General features: G+C 30.4%; 1 protein-coding gene across 3 annotated transcripts in view; it reads right to left on the bottom strand.

Annotated features, from left to right (window-relative positions):
• LOC130675642 (homeobox protein prospero) overlaps nucleotides 1–19,361 on the bottom strand; it is a 116,948-nt gene that overhangs the window by 82,419 nt on the left and 15,168 nt on the right. For all 3 annotated transcript variants that reach the window (XM_057481433.1, XM_057481436.1, XM_057481435.1), the window contains exon 2: nucleotides 16,848–16,906. The gene's annotated coding sequence lies outside the window, so the exon portion shown is untranslated. The remainder of the gene's footprint in view (nucleotides 1–16,847; nucleotides 16,907–19,361) is intronic.

The raw sequence follows: 19,361 nt of genomic DNA, 5'->3' as shown, positions 1-19,361 counted from the left end.
TTATTTGTAATTTTACAAATTATTCGATTCAAATCCGAAAATTTGGATCAGCTTTCAAAAGTTTTTGTTTGTGAGCTGAGTCAAAGAAACAAAAAGTAATGATTCTGTATACTCGTGTCTGAGTTTTAAATTTATTTCTGATACTAATTTGAATTATTGGAAAAATATCACAATTTCAAGTCTTCCCAGGTCAAAAATAAAACTTGATTTAGACTTGGTTTACCAAATCGAAATTTGGAGCCGTTTTTCACAAGACAAACTCGACTTTTTTTACGGAGGTATGAAATATATTAAGTTTTCGCCTTGGTTTAGACTTAACTGGCTTACTTAGTCACGATTTAAGACGAAAAAGTTGAAATCAAGTCGAAATTGACTTGATGTAGACTTATTCGACTTAAATTATAAGTCGAAAAAGTCAGAACTAAGGTGAAATAATTTTTATATATTAAGGCGAAAGTAAGGCGAATAAATGACTTTTTTTCGACTTGGTTTAGCAGTCAACAGTAATGTGAATGACTATCGTGCTCAAAGTAAAGACGAATAAGTTGAACCTAAGATGAAAAAAGTTCAAATAGTTTAAAAAAATTAAATTTAAGTCGAAAAAGTCGAGATCTTATCAAAAAATCGTCGAGAAATCGATAACTTCAAAAGAAAATAAGGCGAAGTGAGCCTGAATCAAGTTTTAATTTTGACCCGGGTTTTGAAAAAAAACTTTAATTTTCCGAATGATTCGGTGCGTCCGAATTAGACAAAAGGTTTTCAAAATCCGAATTGGAAGATTCTTCACGAATATTCATAAGTTGAAACTATTCGCACCCCTAATTTCTAGTAATCATTTATGAAAACCCACGTGATTGATAACAATCTATAAGGGAAAATAAATTTCGGACCCCCAACACTGAATACTTATATAAAATGAGCTTCTTGATCGTTTCTATAGAAATACGAAAGCTAAGAAACATTCAACAAGTGGTTTCTTAGCGTAGTATAATCTTAGAGGCGAAGGATTCAACAAGTAGTCTTATGGATGATAAAGTGTTCACTCAAGTCAAAATATTCAAATGACTTGTTAAGAAGGTCATAAAATTCTAATTGCCACTCAGTGATTAATAAGGGGATTAATTTCATTACCCATCAATAGATTTTGAGAACAAAAAAAAACATTGGCTCGGAATTTTTTTCCATAAGAGATTTTTGGTAAAAATAGTTTTTACTTCTCTTAGTAGAAGAATTTTCTTTTTGAATCAGTATTTGAATCCTTAATTCCAGCTTCAGTTGACTCGTCATAAGCCTGATCTAGTGGATGTGGGGAATTTTAGTCCCCCCACTACTGCGCGTTTAGTTTTTTCTTCGACTATTCGTTATAAGCCCGGTTTATTTTCCATGATTTTGTCTATTTTTCCCGACCGTTATTTCTAACATAGACAATTTGAACGCAGGCTTATAATGGGGAGGTCTGGTACAAAACTCTTTAGAGTGTTAAAGTGGGAGAAGTTTTTTGAACCCAATAACGCAGATTGAGGGCAAGTGGCTTATAATGGGCAGACGACTGTATTTTCAAAAGAATTTTAATTATTCGAAATTTGTCCTGTTCGAGATATCGCGGAATTTTTTTTAATTTTACGTGTAAACATTTCTTAAGTACATTATGTAATTATGTTTTTTTATTGAAAGAAATAAATAGCAGTCCATAAAAAGAAAAAAAACGTTCAGGCAGAATAGTTAAGATTGAAAGAACGTTGCGTGTCTTGTTCCATTTCCGCTTAAAGCAAAAAAAAAAAAAAGGAAAAAAAATAAGTGATAGATATCCTTGGCCGGGACTCAATTTTATGTGCAACAAGTTGTTTCTTAATACTTGAAGGGGTGGATTGAGGTCAGATCCGTTTCTCGTAAGAAAACGGTATTCTCTATTCCCGAGAGTAAAATTTCAACATTTCTTAGTTCAACAGGTCTATTTTCTTTCTCTTTTCTTGTCCCCTCTGTAGCCTGCGGCCCGGAAAATCTTGAGGGAAATCTTTTATAAGAGGGCGAGAACTGAGAAAACTCATTTCTGTTTACACTTTCGTCTTTTCTCTCTTAAACTTTAGTCGTGGTTATATCACAGTGGAATGGGATGAAAAGGGAAATCTTTCGAGGGTTTGAACAGTGTCTTGTGATCTGTTGGTAAAGATGAGAAAACGAAAAGATCAGAGGATTTCCCATTCTACTGCGGATAGGAATTTAGCAAAAAAAAAAAAAATAAGTAAAAAGGAAGTACTAAGATAGAGTACATTTCTTAGCTAAAGGAAAATCTCAAGAGGGTGCGACACAAGATACTTTAAAGAAAAAAAAACTTAAAGAGCTTCAATTGAGTTTTAGTGGCAAAAAAATGTGATAAAGATAAAACAATCAACGGATATTAAAGAACCCTTTTACAAAGTGTTATTTAATTTTTTTATCATACACTTTATTTAAAGTAATGTTAACTCCCCGTATGAAAAAACAATATATGGTTAAAATATATAAAATCATATATGTTTGCAACAAAAAAATATATGAAATATTATAAAAAATCATATAGAGATTTTGGCCGAATTAATATAAAATTATATACAGTAGTAAATATATGTATTCCATATATGTAACTTATATGTTTTTTATATTAAGCTACATATACATTTACATTTACCTTATAATATATTGTATTGATATATTTCCTTTTATATTCAAAAAATATAAAATTTTTATATGAAATGAAATATATGGTAGCATATAATTTATATTATATATGGCACCATATATTTTCTTTATTATATTTAAGCATATATTTTATTCGGTGTATGTATATGTATATGGGTATATATATATTCGCATCAAATTAATTAATTTTGAAAATTTTAACTGCAATTTAAAGAGTACCCGTATGAAAAAACAATATATGGTTAAAATATATAAAATCACATATTTTTGCAAAAAAAAATATATGATATATTAAATTGTATATTATAACAAATCATATAGAGATTTTCGCCGATTTAATATAAAACTATATACAGTAGTAAATATATGCATTCCATATATGTAACTTATATGTTTTTTATAATAAGCTATATATACATTTACATTTACCTTATAATATATTGTATTGATATATTTCCTTTTATATTCAAAAAATATAAAATTTTTATATGAAATGAAATATATGGTAGCATATAATTTATATTATATATGGCACCATATATTTTCTTTGTTATATTTAAGCATATATTTTATTCGGTGTATGTATATGTATATGGGTATATATATTCGCATCAAATTAACTAATTTTGAAAATTTTAACTGCAATTTAAAGAGTATATTAAAATTCAGATCTAATTTAATTGGAGTTGGTCAGACGAATAAGAAACTTTTTTTTTCCATACACAATATAAATATATGTTTTTATATATGATCAGAATATATTATTCGTATATGATAGAAATATATATTTTTATGTATGATAAAAATATAGTTTTCGTATATGACAAGAATATATATTTTCATATATGATAAAAATATTTTTATTGTATATGATTGACATATATATTTTATATATGCTAAACTTATACGGACACGTATATGATGGATATTATATTTTTTAATATAAAAAAAAATATATCAGGAAATATAGTTAAATTGGCCACATATATTTTCTGATATTTATCATATATTTTTACATATAGGGGAAGGGGGGGGCAAAACGGGATACTTAACGAAAAATTTAGTTTTTAGGGAGATAAATATCGTAAATTGGCTTCATTTTGATTCTTTTTAAAATAAATATAACGAATTTTAGACTGCCATCAGAAAAAAAATTTTTATTTTCTGCGGGCAAAATGGGATACCCAAAAAAAAGTAATTTTTTTTTTTTTTTTTTCAAGTGAATAAAATTGATGTAATAATGTCTTTCTAAATTGATGTAAGTAATAAAATTTACTCTCAACATATTTTTAAATAAGTTTTTCCTTGTTATTTCTTTTCAAAATTTGAAATTGGCGCCAATATTATACTTTTCGCAAAAAATATAAAAATGTTTTTTTTTTAGCTTTTAATAGTGTAAAATAATACTAGATGTCATTTTTGACCGTTTTCGAAAGTTTTTCGAGAAAAAAAAATTTTGACGAAATTTTGAGGGTATCCCGTTTTGCCCCCCCTTCCCCTATTTTGACCATATATGTTATTTTTATATGGGTGTTCATTTGATTGTATCCAAAACTTTTCAATTCCTTCAAATCGTTATGTATAACACGAATTTAATATCCTACAAAATTTATTTCTACCATTCATTTATTTATTTTTTTTTTTTTTTTAATTATTAACGGTCAAGTTTGTATTAAAACGAGCATTTGTCGACGCATGCTCGAAGCCTGCTCATGTTTCTGGTAAGAATTGTAGTCAATAAGACGAGTGCATGTTGTAGAAACATTGTGCCTTTTAAATTCTAGTCAGACAAAAAAAGCCTTCAATGTTTTCCATTCGTATAAATTCAAAATATGCAGAATAGTTTTCTTTGCTCGAGTGCTTAATGTCAATATGAAAAAAAAAAGAATGGATGGGCACGAGGCGATTCTTGTTTGACCGTAAATATCGCCGATGGAACCGATAGGTGATGACTGTATTTTTCCGTTGATTATCCGAATGGTTTTATAAGAAAAAAAGATCAACAAAGACCACACGCGGCAGATGATCTGTTTTCTTTGGGCAGATCTCATCAAATAGGCGTAGGCGAGATAGAGTCACTGCGGGAGGTGGAGCTGGGAGTGAGCTGGCTCAATCTCGTGGGAGTAACTCGAGATCTCGTTCACGATGTTCTTTTGACCACATGGACAGCTGGTCTCTTGTATAGTTTGTTCTTCGTCTTGTTTATCTGCCTGTTTTTAAAATAGATGTCAATCTCGAGACACCCGAGACAATAATGACAAGATAATGGTTTTAATTTCTACTACCGAGTACAATACTGTCATTTTTTTATTTTTTACGGTTCATATTTCAGATAACGGCTTATAGACTTATGATATTTTCATTTATTATAAAGCCGCTTTAAAAATTTGAAATTTAAACAAATCTAATTCACTTTCTTTAATTTACTCGAATATTGTGCGCATCAAAATTTTTTTATTATGAATTTTTATTCAACTTTGAAATTATTAGGGGTGGGAGGGGCAAGAGGGGGTACTTAAGGAAACACCAAGTTTTCGAGGACTCAAATACGCTAAATCTTTTTTTTTTAATGATATTCAAAGTAAATAGAAGAAATTTTCAGTTACTGTTGAAAAAAAAAATTTTTCATTTCTGCGGGCAAAGGGTACCCCCTAAAAAAGGTAAAAAAAAAAATTTCTGGATTTTAAACGAATTTGATTAAGTTGAATTTTTTTTTAAATAATTTACATGAAAAAAAATTATATTTTACATGTTTATTGGATACAAAAGAAAAAAAAAAATTTTTAATAGTTTTTATCATAAAACAAACGTCATTAATATTTTTCAACTGACAATTGATTTTTGAAAAAGTTTACCAAAAAAATTCAAAGTAACGCTTAATTATATTTACAGAAGTGATTTTGGAATGTTTAAAAACCATTTAAAATATTAAAATTTTTTTTATCAAATTTTGGGGGTACCCCGTTTTGTCTACCCTACCCCCTTTTTCTCCCTCTTCCCCTAATTCAATTTTTTTTCTTAGTTCAAATTTAATTTTTTTGAATATCCCGCCTTTTTGTCTCAGATGTCGCTCTTTTTTAAATCCTAGTGTCACGCCAGTGCTGCCGCCAGTTGATAGAGAAAAAAGATTAAAACAATAACAGTAAAAATAAAAATGGCAGCCAATTTTTCGCGAACTATCGGTTTTAATTTTTTTATTAATTACGAATAAACAAACAGGATTTGAATAGTGGGTTTCAAAATGATTTTTGAGATGAAAAATAAAAAGCTGATAAATAAACAATTAGGCTGATTAATTATGTATCGAGATTTATCGTGTCTACGAACTTCATACGACAGTCGACAGAACTGATTTCTCGGACTAAAATACTTTATTTTAATTCCATGGAATAATAAGTCGACTTAATACTGGACGAAATTGTTCCTTAATAAATTGTCTTTACTGATACACAATTAAATCCGTCTTGGTGCAGTTAAAAAAGTGTAGGTGATTTAGCGTCAGCAAAATAGTCGCACTGAATAACGCGGTCGCGAAGCACCAACGCTTCGCGCTTGGGATGTGCAAAATGTCATATATTAATTAATCAAGTCAAATTAAAAGTCTATATGACAGAAAAATAAACGAAACTACTAATTTATTTATAAGGATTTTTTAAAAAGGTCTCGTCCTTTCTTCTTTTATCTTCTAACCTTACACCCGAGATAATGCATACCAGCATCGAAAGAGTTTATTAGGGTTATCCCTCAAAGGGATAACTCTAGATCTTATCGGAAATCTTAGAAGATTTTGTATATTTAAAAAAAAACCATAAATTCATATTGAGCCACGATTCAAAAAATTCATTTCGAATTCATATAAGAATAAAATTGCAGCCTTGTAAGATCTTACACTAAAAGAAGTTCATTTATTGCTGATAAAATTTATTTGTTTTATTTTACAAAGTTTATAATAAAAATTCAAAATTCAAAAAGATTTGGATCTATCAAAGTTTGAAAATTTTAACTGTCGTCTATTTTGCCAAAATTTTTCTTAATTTTATGAAACAACAAAAAAGTACAGTGATGAGAAGCACAGAGAGGAGATTGAGGAAAAGCTAGAACGAGAGGACATGGGAAGGGAAAAAAATCAATCGAGCCTCCGTGAACACGCAGTTTGCAAAATGTCCAGTGCCGCTTCCGAACTTCAGGTTCTCGTAAATCAATCGTGATTCCGATGTCCGTAGGTTCCGTTAATTATTTTTATTCACAGCCGACCAACGCATACAGAAATAGACGCGAACACGCGCATGTTCACACTCTTGTTCCCTCTTTCCCTCTTTGGCTAACACAATTCCACTATATATATATACATACTTTGTACGTGAACATTTCTAAATGGTGAGCTGCGACAACCTCGTCAAATTTGCACATTTATCCGTTTACCATCCACAATCATATCTAAATCTCACGTTTCTCGGTTTTACCGAATATATTCATCAATATCTACATGCGTGGGCGTACATTTTCTCAATTGCTCATCCTTTATTCATAACATTTTAGAACTGAGCAGACATTTATTTTCCCAGGTCGAAAAATTTCGATACTCGAATTAAACAATTTTTCTTATGAGGCTCGACGGCTCGAACCCACCATTGGGACAAAAAAATCTAGATCACCACTACACCGATCTGGATAAATAGACAATAATAACCCTAATAGCCATTTTGATTGCAAGTTGACGGAAGTCTACAGCAGAAAGTAGACGTCAAATTGGCTGCAAAAACTGGATTTGAAAATAGAATTTTGCTCTTTAAGTTTTCTGTCGGATTCAAAGAATTTTGGCTTCCAAGTTTTTTCCGCAAGTGAAAGGCAAATTTTTGGGTTAAATTGCCATCCAATTGCGGCTGTGAAAAAAATTTACAGAAAAATTGTATGAAATATTTCATTGTGGGATTGTAATTTCTAGATATCTAAGAAAGTTGTATTACTATATAGCTATAACTAACACAACACTGCAATGATTACAAATAGTTTAATTACACCCAAGTAATGTTTTCATAGTTTAATTGATTTTGGAATAGTTGGATTTCACTAAGAAAGTTTTCATCTAAATTAATTTCCTCCGCTATCTATTTTCTTAGTAAAGTAGATTGTCAATTCTACAGGGAGACAAGTTGTCACCAATACTGAAAGAGTATAATAAGTAGGGACAAGATTTTTGCCTTTATTTCGAATGAATGGTTAGAATGTTTGGTATTTCGGTGAAAATAATGGTCTTATAAAAAAAGTTTTTAAACAAAAGTTGTAGGAAATTTAATTTTCAAAAGAAAATGTCTCTTGTGATTTTTTCATACGACCAATATTTTTACCGCAATTCCAAAATTAAGATTCATAATGAAGGGTTCAAATTTTTGACAATTATGAAAATCTTAATTTTGGAATTGTGGTGAAAATATTGGTCTTATAAAAAAAACTTTAAAACAAAAGTTGTAGGAAATTTAATTTTCGAAACAAAATTTCACTTGTGATTTTTTCATACGACCAATATTTTCACCGCAATTCCAAAATTAAGATTCATAATGAACGGTTCAAATTTTTGATAATTATAAAAATCTTAATTTTGACATTACGGCTTTCCTATTAGTTCTATAAAAAAATTATAAGAGACATTTTTTTTACAAAATTAAATTTTCTACAACTTTTGTTTAAAAAATTTTTTTATACGACCAATATATCCGCCGTAATTTCAAAAATTTGACATCAATTATTAATTGTTATTTTTGAATCAAAGCAAAAATCCCGGCTCTAATAATAAGGAATAAATTACAGTTCTTACGAAAATTGAACAGCTATCGTTCAATTTCTTCTATAGACTTAGTCCATGTGCATGTGGAAATACCAAGTACGATTACAGACAATGAACTCAAGAATTTGAACCTGTATAATTTTTTATTAAAAATGTAAATAAAAATTTTATAGCATTGGGTGATTTTTGACACTTCATACCCTACACTGAATTGAGAACAAAAACTTTCTTAGGACTAGAAAAAATTTTTTCGGGGTGAGTAGAAATTTTTCGCGCCAAGAAATATTTTTTTTTGTGTGAATTTCAGGAGACATTTTCATATTTTCAGACTCTGATTGGAGTAAATTGACTCCTTATGTACACCGAGGGGATAACACCGCATCGGTGTTAAAAGACGTCAATTTCACCACCGCTTCTTTTACAGTATAGCCGACTTATTGTTTATTAAAAAAGAATAAGTTAATAAGTAAACAACTTTGCTTATCATACATATGGTTATTATTGTTTAAAAAAAAAAAAAAAAAGGAACTGCTCAAACTGTAATATTACTACGCAAGAAAGTGTAAAATTCATGCATATATGAGTGCAATTGGAATTGATCTTTCTCAGTGGAAGGTTGCATTACACAGAAAACGATGCACACATTGTACTTTTGGAGAAGCGGGCCATGAACAAGAGGGTGGAAAAACGAAAAGAGCCCAGCAAGCTCTCGAAAATTTCAACGGATGTGTATAAATGTATAGATATATGTAGTCAAATATTCTCGTGAGCTAGAATTGCAAAGTACGTTAATATGTATATGTATGTATACCTATCTCTGGTACAGTACTTGGATGCTGGCCGAGCGTTATCAGATGATACTAAAAATCTAAAGTGGAATCTCATGCATACTCTTTGAAAAATAATATTTCTGTACGCCCTTTTATAATATATGTTATTCATGAATCACGATATCACTCTTCTGCAATATCAATATAATTCTTATAGATTTTTAGCAAAGACTTTCTTTATTTCTACTCGGGCTTTGAATAATTACACGCAATTTTTTTTAATTTAATAAATTACTAACACATGTACATATATTGTTACACAAATAGAAATTTTTTGTATTTGGGTATAAAAAGTGAGTTAAATTTTTTGTGTTAATTATTTAACACAATGGAGTACAGATTTAACCAAAATTTACTGTGTTAATTTATTTATAGACAGGAGTGTATGTATAATATATTTATTTATTTAAATTTAACACTATGCATGTGTTAAATTAATACAAAATTTCATCAAAGTTACTCTTGGACATTTTTTTGCAAAAAATTTGTGTTATTCTTCAAAATCTTCAACAATTTAAGACCCAAAAATGTAGATTTAACTATTTTTTGATCATAATTTAACACTCCATGTGTTAAATTTACTAAAAAAATGTCCAAGTTCCCAACTGTGTTAAATTATTCACCATAGAACCTGTGCTGTTGTTCAACACAAGTGACCTGTTAAATTAACACAAAAATTTGAGTGGACTATTTGGGGCATGTGATTGTGTTAAATTTAACACAAAATTTCTATCAAAGTTACTCCTGGACATGTTTTTGCAAAAAAAATGTTTTATTCTTCAACATCTTCGGCAATTTAAGACCCAAAAAATTGTAGATTTAACATATTTGTTGGATAAAATTTAACACTTCATATGTTAAATTAACTCAAAGTCAAAGTTCCCAACTGTTCTAAATTATTTGTCATAGAACCTGTGCGACTATTCTACAAAGCAATCTGTTAAAATTAACACAAAAATTTTAGTGGACCATTTGGGGAATGTAACTGTGTTAAATTTAACACCATGCACATGTTAAATTAATACAAAATTTCTATCAAAGTTACTCTTGGACATTTTTTTGCAAAAAAAATGCTTTATTCTTTAACATCTTCAGCAATTTAAGACCAAAAAAAAGTAGATTTAACATATTTTTTGAATAAAATTTAACACTCCATGTGTAAAATATACTAAAAAAAATGTCCAAGTTTCCAACCGTGTGTTAAATTATTTGTCATAGAACCTGTGCTGCTATTTTACAAAGCAATCTGTTAAAATTAACACAAAAATTTGAGTGGACCATTTGGGACATGTGATTGTGTTAAATTTAACACAAAATTTCCAACTGTGATACCCGTAATTTGTTAAAAATTATTTTTAAACCTACGCAAGATTATAATAAAAGTAAACGTGATCGCATGATAATTTTTCATAATCGTTAGATTATTTAACCTGTGGATATTTTTTATCTATATATTGAGAAGGAAATATTTCACAGGCAAGTGAGCTTGTCCCTTAGAGTTTTTCACTCAACCGATGCACGAGCACGTCGCGACGCTTTTCAAAGTGACCATACACTCTCGTGTCTTTCTTTTCTCATCCCTCTATCTCTTTCTGATGCTGTGAGCTATTCTCTACTTCAGACTGTCCACTTCCGTGAACTGACTTCAATAATGAAGCTTCTCGGTTACAGAAGACGCGTATAGATTGATCGGGGCCGCATGTTATGCATTTCTCTATTCTCTCTTGCTCGTACTCTCTTTTCTCACATATCAATCGTAATTTAACGATACACACAAACTTACGCCCACAACCGTACCATTGAGTTTCTCAATATCTCAATGTTATGTCCCTATGGTTGCCACAAATGCCAATGGTTATGCATACACTTATACATCTCTGTCCCCCTAACTCTGTACAGAAGTCAAGGGAGCTTTGAAAAGCTTGACGTCGTCATGGAGAAGAAAGACGCAACGGGAATGGAGACGGACTGCAATAATTATCGACTGAGAATGCGCTGAGGGAGCGAAGAGTGTGCGAACAGTCGATGAGAATGAGAAAGATAGCAAGAAAAACGTACACAAGAGAACAAGAGTGAGATACCCGGAGCAGGCGCGAGGTAGTGGATGAAGGGGCGAATGCGCACCGAGGGACGATGAAAAGTTTGACCGGACGCGGTAGGCACAATGCATCGTGAACCGTCCTACCGCCCTCGAACGACCACCCCATAATCCACCCGCATTGAAAAACTAATCAATATTGTTTTATGCTATGAATTATGAGAGACGACTGGTCACGGCTGTGAGTGATCTCTTCAGGTAAAGAAACCCCTTGTCATTTAACTATAAGATATATTTTACATTAAATTCAATTTTAATAAATACTAGGCTAGTCGTTAAAAATTAAAGTTTCTTAGGCGTCCCATAAAAAGCTTCTTTTTAGTGAAAAAATACGCGGGGAATTTGATTTTTTCTTTTTGGGTAAAAAGAACACGAGCCTCAGGATCAAAGTTCATTTTTGGATACCATCGCGGTTTTTTTTAAATATCTCGTGAAATATGCAGATTACGGGAAAAAATTATAGGTACAATTTTGTAGGAAATTGAATTCTTGACAAAAAAAGTCATGTTCGTTTTTTTTATAAAATGTGTATTTATGAAGATATTTTGAAAAAACTTTTAGATCTTAACAATTGAGCATCTAAAGGATTACGAATGTTAAAAATAACGTTTTTTCTTAAATATAGACAACTTCGTAACTCGTAACATATAAATCATTGATGCTTGTTATATTTTTTATGTACTTAAAAAAATTTTATTTTCAAAATTTGTAGTCCTTAAAACACTCAATTCATAGCTCTAAAAAAAGTTTTTTTTAAATATCTTCGTGAATACACATTTTGTAAAAAAAATGAAGATGACCTTTTTTGTCAAGAATTTAATTTTCTACAAAATTGTTCCTATGATTTTTTCCTTTAATTTGCATATTTCATGAGATATTTAAAAAAAACCGCGATGGTATCGAAAAATTAACTTTGATCCTAAGGCACGTGTTTTTTTTACCCAAAAAGAAAAAACCAAATTCCCCGCGTATTTTTTTACTAAAAAGAAGCTTTTTATGGGGCGCCTGAGAAAATTTAATTTTTAACGACCATCCTAATAAATTCTATGGCAGTTCAAATTTGTGATCAGAAAACAGTTTTTATGTTAAAATGGATAAAGAAAAGAAGACTAGTCATTTTACTGTAGAAATCCGAAGTGAATAAGGGAAAAAAAACTTCACTCCGCGTTCACCATAAAAATTTTTTTCAAGGTATCAAGTTGACGTTTTAAAAAATTAAAGGAAATGAAATGGATCGAAATTGAAGAAAATTCGCATCGATTTTAAAATCGATCTAGATCACGATCTAGTAAAATATGACAGAAAAAAAAAATAGCCGAGAATGTCATTTAGTTTTTTATGATTAAATATATTTAATTACTCGTTTTAACTTGTGGTAACAAAGGAAAGACTTTGCCGTTAATAAAAAAAACGGAGGCTGTTCAAAGATAATAATTTATCTTTATGAGCACACTCTTCTTGAACAGGAACCGGAAATCGTTCAATGAGATATGTCATATCTAACAAGTCTTCACGGCATGCCTTCGCTTTCAGTGTACACTTATTATACAAGTATGAGACAACAAGAAGATCGACAGTACAGTTGTACTTCCAAATGATACTGAATATTTTAAAAAACTATAAAAGAAACAAAAACAGAATGAGACAACTTATGCTCCTACAATAACAATAGACTTATCGAGCCGTACAATTTTTCGTTCTTTATTATCTTTCTTTTTTTTTCCATTTGGCTCACGAAAAAAGTATAAATATATACTCTCTCATATATAGTATGGCTCCGAAGCATTTATTCAAATAATTTCCATGACAAATTAATACGCGGGGATGCTAATTGATTAATTGGCTAATTGATTACGACCATTATCGAGAAGTTATCGATTCACTTGATAATGTAATTAATAAAGCCTCTATTCGAGGGACAATTTTAAATAATTAATCTCATGTCCGTAAATGCACAAGGTCTTTATTTTAATTCCCATTCAAAAAATCGAGCTGGAAAACTGTCACCGTATTTTCTTAACTCGAGAAAACTTTTTTTCTGTGTAAGTTTCCTGGTCTAAAAAAATCTGCGCTCAAAAACGATTTCTGAAACTGCTTTGTCTCAAAAATTGTGGAAAATTTCGGGACCTGGAGTATCATGTCATCAGTAAAATTTTCCATCAATATTCAATAGAAAGATGACTCGCATTGTTCGCGATGATAAAAAACGCTGGTATGTTTAATTGAATGAGCTCTTGTAGGTATGAGGAATTTTACTGGCTTACATGATTGGTATTGGCCTTGAGCTGATTTAATCTCAATTGTCGCACGTGCAGTTACGGCACTCGAATGAAAGAGGTAAATAATTACTCCTCGTTCGACTCAATTTTCAAATTTTTCTCATTGATAAAAATTCCTTGTATTCGATAATGATTTTTATCCTAAGATTTGCTCAAGTTCTAATGATGATAATTTTCGAATCGTGATATAAATAAATATATATGAAGACACAATTATTATTTCGACCTCGCGTGATCCACATGCATAATTATTGCGAATCCTCATTTTCTGTAGGCATTTAAATGCATAGGAGGAGACATCCTGTAGTTAAATGAATCTCAGGTAATAGTGATTCTTTATTTATGAGCCAGTCAGTGAGTGACAATCGAAGAGAATCCAATCACTGTGAGCAACTCGCATCACCGAAGATCCGGTTTGTCCGTACCTATGTGTGCTTTGAATGAGGAATTTTCGATCATTCCGGGAGAACGTGGACGATCATCCTTCTAGCCGTGGTTATTGTTGCCATCATTCGTGTCTTTGATCTATACACTATTTCGTCACGGATCCGTGGCCTCGCGCTTTATATACGTATATGCGTACAACTCTATTATTCTCTTATTGTTATTCATGTTTACATGTTGTAGGATTGCAAGTGACTATAGATTAGTACTTTGTTAGTATCCGGAATGCTTACTTTTTACCGGAAACTTAATAACATAATTTGTATATTGTATATCGGACGGAAGGGCGTCAATTATCAGATTTATACTTACACAGTAAAGAGTATTGTGTAAAAATCAACATAAACTGTGGGTTAGAAACGGTCCACATAATATTTATATTATTTTTTAACATAGACTATTTGTGTTCTAATTTTGATACGAGATTTGGGTTTAAATTTTGATACAAAATTAGTGTTTAAATTTTGATACGAAATTTGTGTTCAAATTTCGATATGAAATTTAGGTTTAAATTTCGATATGAAATTTGGGTTCGAATTTCGATATGAAATTTGGGTTCAAATTTGGATCGGAATTTAGGTTCAAAATTTGATACGAAACAGGTGTTCAAATTTTGATACGAAAGGAGTGTTTAAATTTCGATATGAAATTTGTGTTGAAATTTCAATACAAGATTAATGTTCAAATTTTGGTACAAAATATGTGTTCAAATTTCGATATAAAATTTGGGTTCAAATTTGGATCGGAATTTAGGTTCAAATTTTGATTCGAGATTTGGATTCAAATTTTGATACGAAATTTGTGTTCAAATTTCGACACGTACTCTGTATTCAAATTTTGATACAAAATTAGTGTTCAAATTTTGATACAAAATTAGTGTTCAAATTTTGATACAAAATTAGTGTTCAAATTTTGATACGAAATTAGTGTTTAAATTTTGATACGAAAGTAGTGTTCAAATTTCGATATGAAATTTGTGTTGAAATTTCAATACAAGATTAATGTTCAAATTTTGGTACGAAATTTGGGTTCATATTTGGATCGGAATTAAGGTTCAAATTTTGATTCGAGATTTGGGTTCAACCTTTGATACGAAATTTGTGTTCAAATTTCGACACGTACTCTGTATTCAAATTTTGATACAAAATTAGAATTCAAATTTTGATACGAAATTGGTGTTTAAATTTTGATACGAAAGTAGTGTTCAAATTTCGATATGAAATTTGTGTTGAAATTTCAATACAAGATTAGTGTTCAAATTTCGTACCGAAATTTGTCTTAAAATTTGAACACAAAAGTCGGGATTACGAGAAGTAATTTCTAGACTTTTTAAATGTCAGGTGATACAAAAAAACTGTTAACTTTTACTTTTTTAAGTGTTAAATTTAAAATTTCAAAGTAACACTGAATTTTTTTGGTTTAACACAAAAAATTTAACACCGACCGTCTTTACCACAGATACACAATACTTTTTATGGTGTAAAAAAAAACGTATAATTGAATAATGATTTTTAGTCTGATCCCACACGTCATATCAACAGACGAAATTCATCAGTATTTTTTCCGGATAATAAAAAACGCCTCAGAACTTTTATCTTGTCTCACTTGTCGTCTCAACCCTGCCGAGAATACGATCTCATATCGTCGGGATGAGAAAACAATTACAAGTGAAGAGAGAAAAAAGATGTAAAAAAGCGGAATGTGAGAAAAGAAGACTGATAGAAAAAAAAGAAACTACCTTGTACGTTAGTACATTGTAACCTGCGGGTGTATAATATGTTGTCGGAAAAGGAGAAAGAGTAGCGGCACGAGAAGGGGCGGGTTCTTACTTTGCATTCCTTTGTGGATACTTTCTGCGACTTTACCCCATCTCCTGTCGTTTGACGCTTGAACTAACGCCCGAGATTTTAATGCACTTGTCTCCTCCAGATGCGGTTATAGAGACATACACGGATGTTCTGTGGACACGGACATGCTCTCGGATGTTAAAATGAAAAGAAATAACGGTAACACGCAAGAAGTACAGCTATATATAGGAATATTGTGTCTATACTTGAGCTAAAGTATAATGAGAATGAAAAATGCATTTAAAACTCTAAAGATTCTTTTGTTTCTTTCAGTTCTTCATTTTTTTCAGATTCTCTGATAGCTTCTCGCTTTTGAAATGACTCTTCAAGTAAAGCAGAATCAAACGAGTATCTTCGATTTAAAATATTTACGCTCATAACTCGATCCCCTTTTTATCCACGAGTATTTTCCGAGATTATTATTTCGTATATATTTCGATTTATCAATAATTCAGATGAAATACTTCTATTTGCCTTAATAGACTTCAAGACAATCGATAATGCATTCAATATTTTAATAAAAGTTCATATTGTTTTTGTTCGATATCCAAAGACGCGAAATTGATTGACTTGTAGTCTTTCTGTTTGATTAAATTTGATATATTAAGTGATGCAATTGGGTTGCGACTTAATCATTGGGGTGAATATTCTCTGTCTTTCTTTGAAGCTCTCGTCGAGAGCGACGCTATCTAGCGTCGAATCGCGGAATTATCCGGGACAAGGTCCACCGGTAGTTATGGACTGTCTCCTTCTTTTCCCACGACTGTCTCCGACAGATGAAAAATAGATGGACATATGCAATGATTAACCTTATCTAAATATCAATCTATTTAACACTTCTATAAAAATTAAGTGTCGTCTGGTACGATCTATATTTGGACTTACCTCTTTTGACCCGGTACCCGCGTACCAGCCGGTGCTCCGTTAGGGCGTCATTCGTCAATCTGAAACATCAAAAATATTTACAGACGTGTCAATACGATATTATGATCAAGGAACGAATAAAAATAAATATTTATTTCATGAAAAAATTTTTTTAGAAAATTTGATAGAATTTTACGACAGTAAAATTTATTGAAAATTTATTTTAGCTGTTCAAAAAAGATATATATTGCGGCTAAGTGAGCATGAATATATAACAAAATATAGACAACAAATAGGCTGGTTTTCTATACACAGAAAAAAAGGATTTCTTGACACAAAAAATTTTTACTCGCCCCAAGAAAATTTTTTCCCAGCCCAAGAAATTTTTTGCATTATGAATTGAAAACAGAAATTTTCTTACGGCGAAAATGAGTTTTTTCAGAGCAAGAAAAAACTTTTTGAGTCAATAAATTTTTTCTCGTCCCAAGAAAATTTTTGTGTTCAATTTAAAGTACAAAAAAATTCTTGCGCCCAGAAATTCCTTTTTTCTGTGTAGAAAATAGAAGACTATATCGACCCGTGTAAAAAAAATTAGTTCCAAAAAGATTCCAAAAAAGTTCCGCATGTGGAACTTCTAAACATGAGACAGATTAGAAATTCAAATGGAACTTTTTTGGAACGTTAGTAATTTTGATGGTAGAAAAAAAATTTTTATGAGAAAATTTAGAGTCAAAAAAGGACGTTCTTGGAAATTTTTTGGAATTTTATGCAGACATTCAAAAAAAGATCCAGAATCACCACTTGTGACTTTTTCATGGACTAAAAAAGGCATTCCAAAAAATTTCAAAATCACAACTTTTGTAGCCTAAAGACGCTCCAGAAACATGCCAAAATAGTTGAAAATTCAGGACTTTTGAATTTTTTATAGAACAAAAGAAAAGTCCATAAAACAATTTTAAGAATGTCCTTTTTTGACTTTAAATTTGCTCAAAAGAACTTTTTCTTTACCATAAAAATTACTAACGTTCCAAAAAAGTTCCATTTGAAGTTCTAATCTGTCTCATGTTTAGAAGTTCCACATGCGGAACTTTTTTGGAATCTTATTGGAACTAATTTTTTTACACGGGTAATTAGTACATTATTTTATAAGGCTTTATATTTAGGGCAATCTGGACTTACAGGAAATAGTCTTGTGTTAAAAAATAATATGTATGTATTACAAGATCCTCAATAAAAAAATTCATTATGGGTACCACTTTGTCACAATAATCATTATCGAAATTAGTTTCTAGTAACAGGTATTAACTTTTGGATTTCCCTATCGACAAAAATAACATCAGCTAAAAGCCTGAGTATTTTTACGAATCTATGTTATAAATATTTAATGCGATTAGAAAAAAGGATAAATAATAACTGAATTTATGTGTGTAATTATGTCTATAATCGTTAATCTTATTGATTATATATTGTATGAGCTGCTAGCGTATCTTTCTTTTATGTAAACGGGCTCTGACGGGATTAATCCTCGAGTCATTATTATTTGTACTTATTTTTGGAATTAAGTATGAATAAATAAAATTTGGCAAAATGTCAAAAAATTTGATGAAATTTCGTGAAAATTAAATCCAGTCCTAAAATAATGATTTTATAAAATTTCATAAAATCACAGGTTTTAGAAAATTGTATGAAATTTTACGAAATTCGATCATATTGCTTAAAATTTTGCTGTACAAAATGTATAGAGTCCTATGAAATTTTACCGAATTCCATAAAATTTCAAAAAATTCTATAAATTATTAGAGAAATTTATAAGTATACATCCGGTATTCAAAAAAATTTCCGTAGTCTTGTAAAATTTCACGAAATTTTGAAAAATTTCATTCATTAATATACGATTACATGCGTGGGTTAGCGCAGTGGATTACAGCAGGGACTTAGAATTGGAAGGATCCAGGTTCGAGCCCAACAGTCGTCGGAATTTTTTCATCAATAAAAAACATAATTATTCTGTCTCAGTATTGCCCTCATTCATTATATCGATACATATAATATCTTATTGTAATTTTTTTCTTCGCGCGAAATATTTATTTTTCAAATAATTACTGTCTGTAAAATGTTATAAAATTTAATAAAAAGATTTTTTTCCGGGTATCCATTATTTTAAAAATTGATGTCAACTATATTGTAAATATAAATGATTGTAAAAAAAAGGTAACATGCATATAAGTGGATGACAAAATGATTGTTTTAAAATAAAATAACAAAAATAGAGAAGAAGGATAGAATAATGATGCTTCCACTTGACTCATTCGATAGCTACGAGGTAGGCGAGATATTAAAAAGCAGCGGAAGAAGAAAAGGGCACATGTCACTGTAAAGAATGACGAAGAGCTTGAATTCTGTTAAAGGCTACCCTCGAAAAAATAAAACAAGAGACGCATGGGTGTTTTATTTACCCTGAAGGTGAGAGGTCGCGGTTTTAAAAGTTTTTTCTCATGATGTAATTAGCACGTCTTTACACAACGGACGAAACAA

Source organism: Microplitis mediator, chromosome 10, assembly GCF_029852145.1.
Source record: "Microplitis mediator isolate UGA2020A chromosome 10, iyMicMedi2.1, whole genome shotgun sequence".
Lineage (NCBI taxonomy): Eukaryota > Metazoa > Arthropoda > Insecta > Hymenoptera > Braconidae > Microplitis > Microplitis mediator.
Note: the sequence above shows the minus strand (reverse complement) of the source record. Positions and strands in the feature narration are given on the sequence as shown.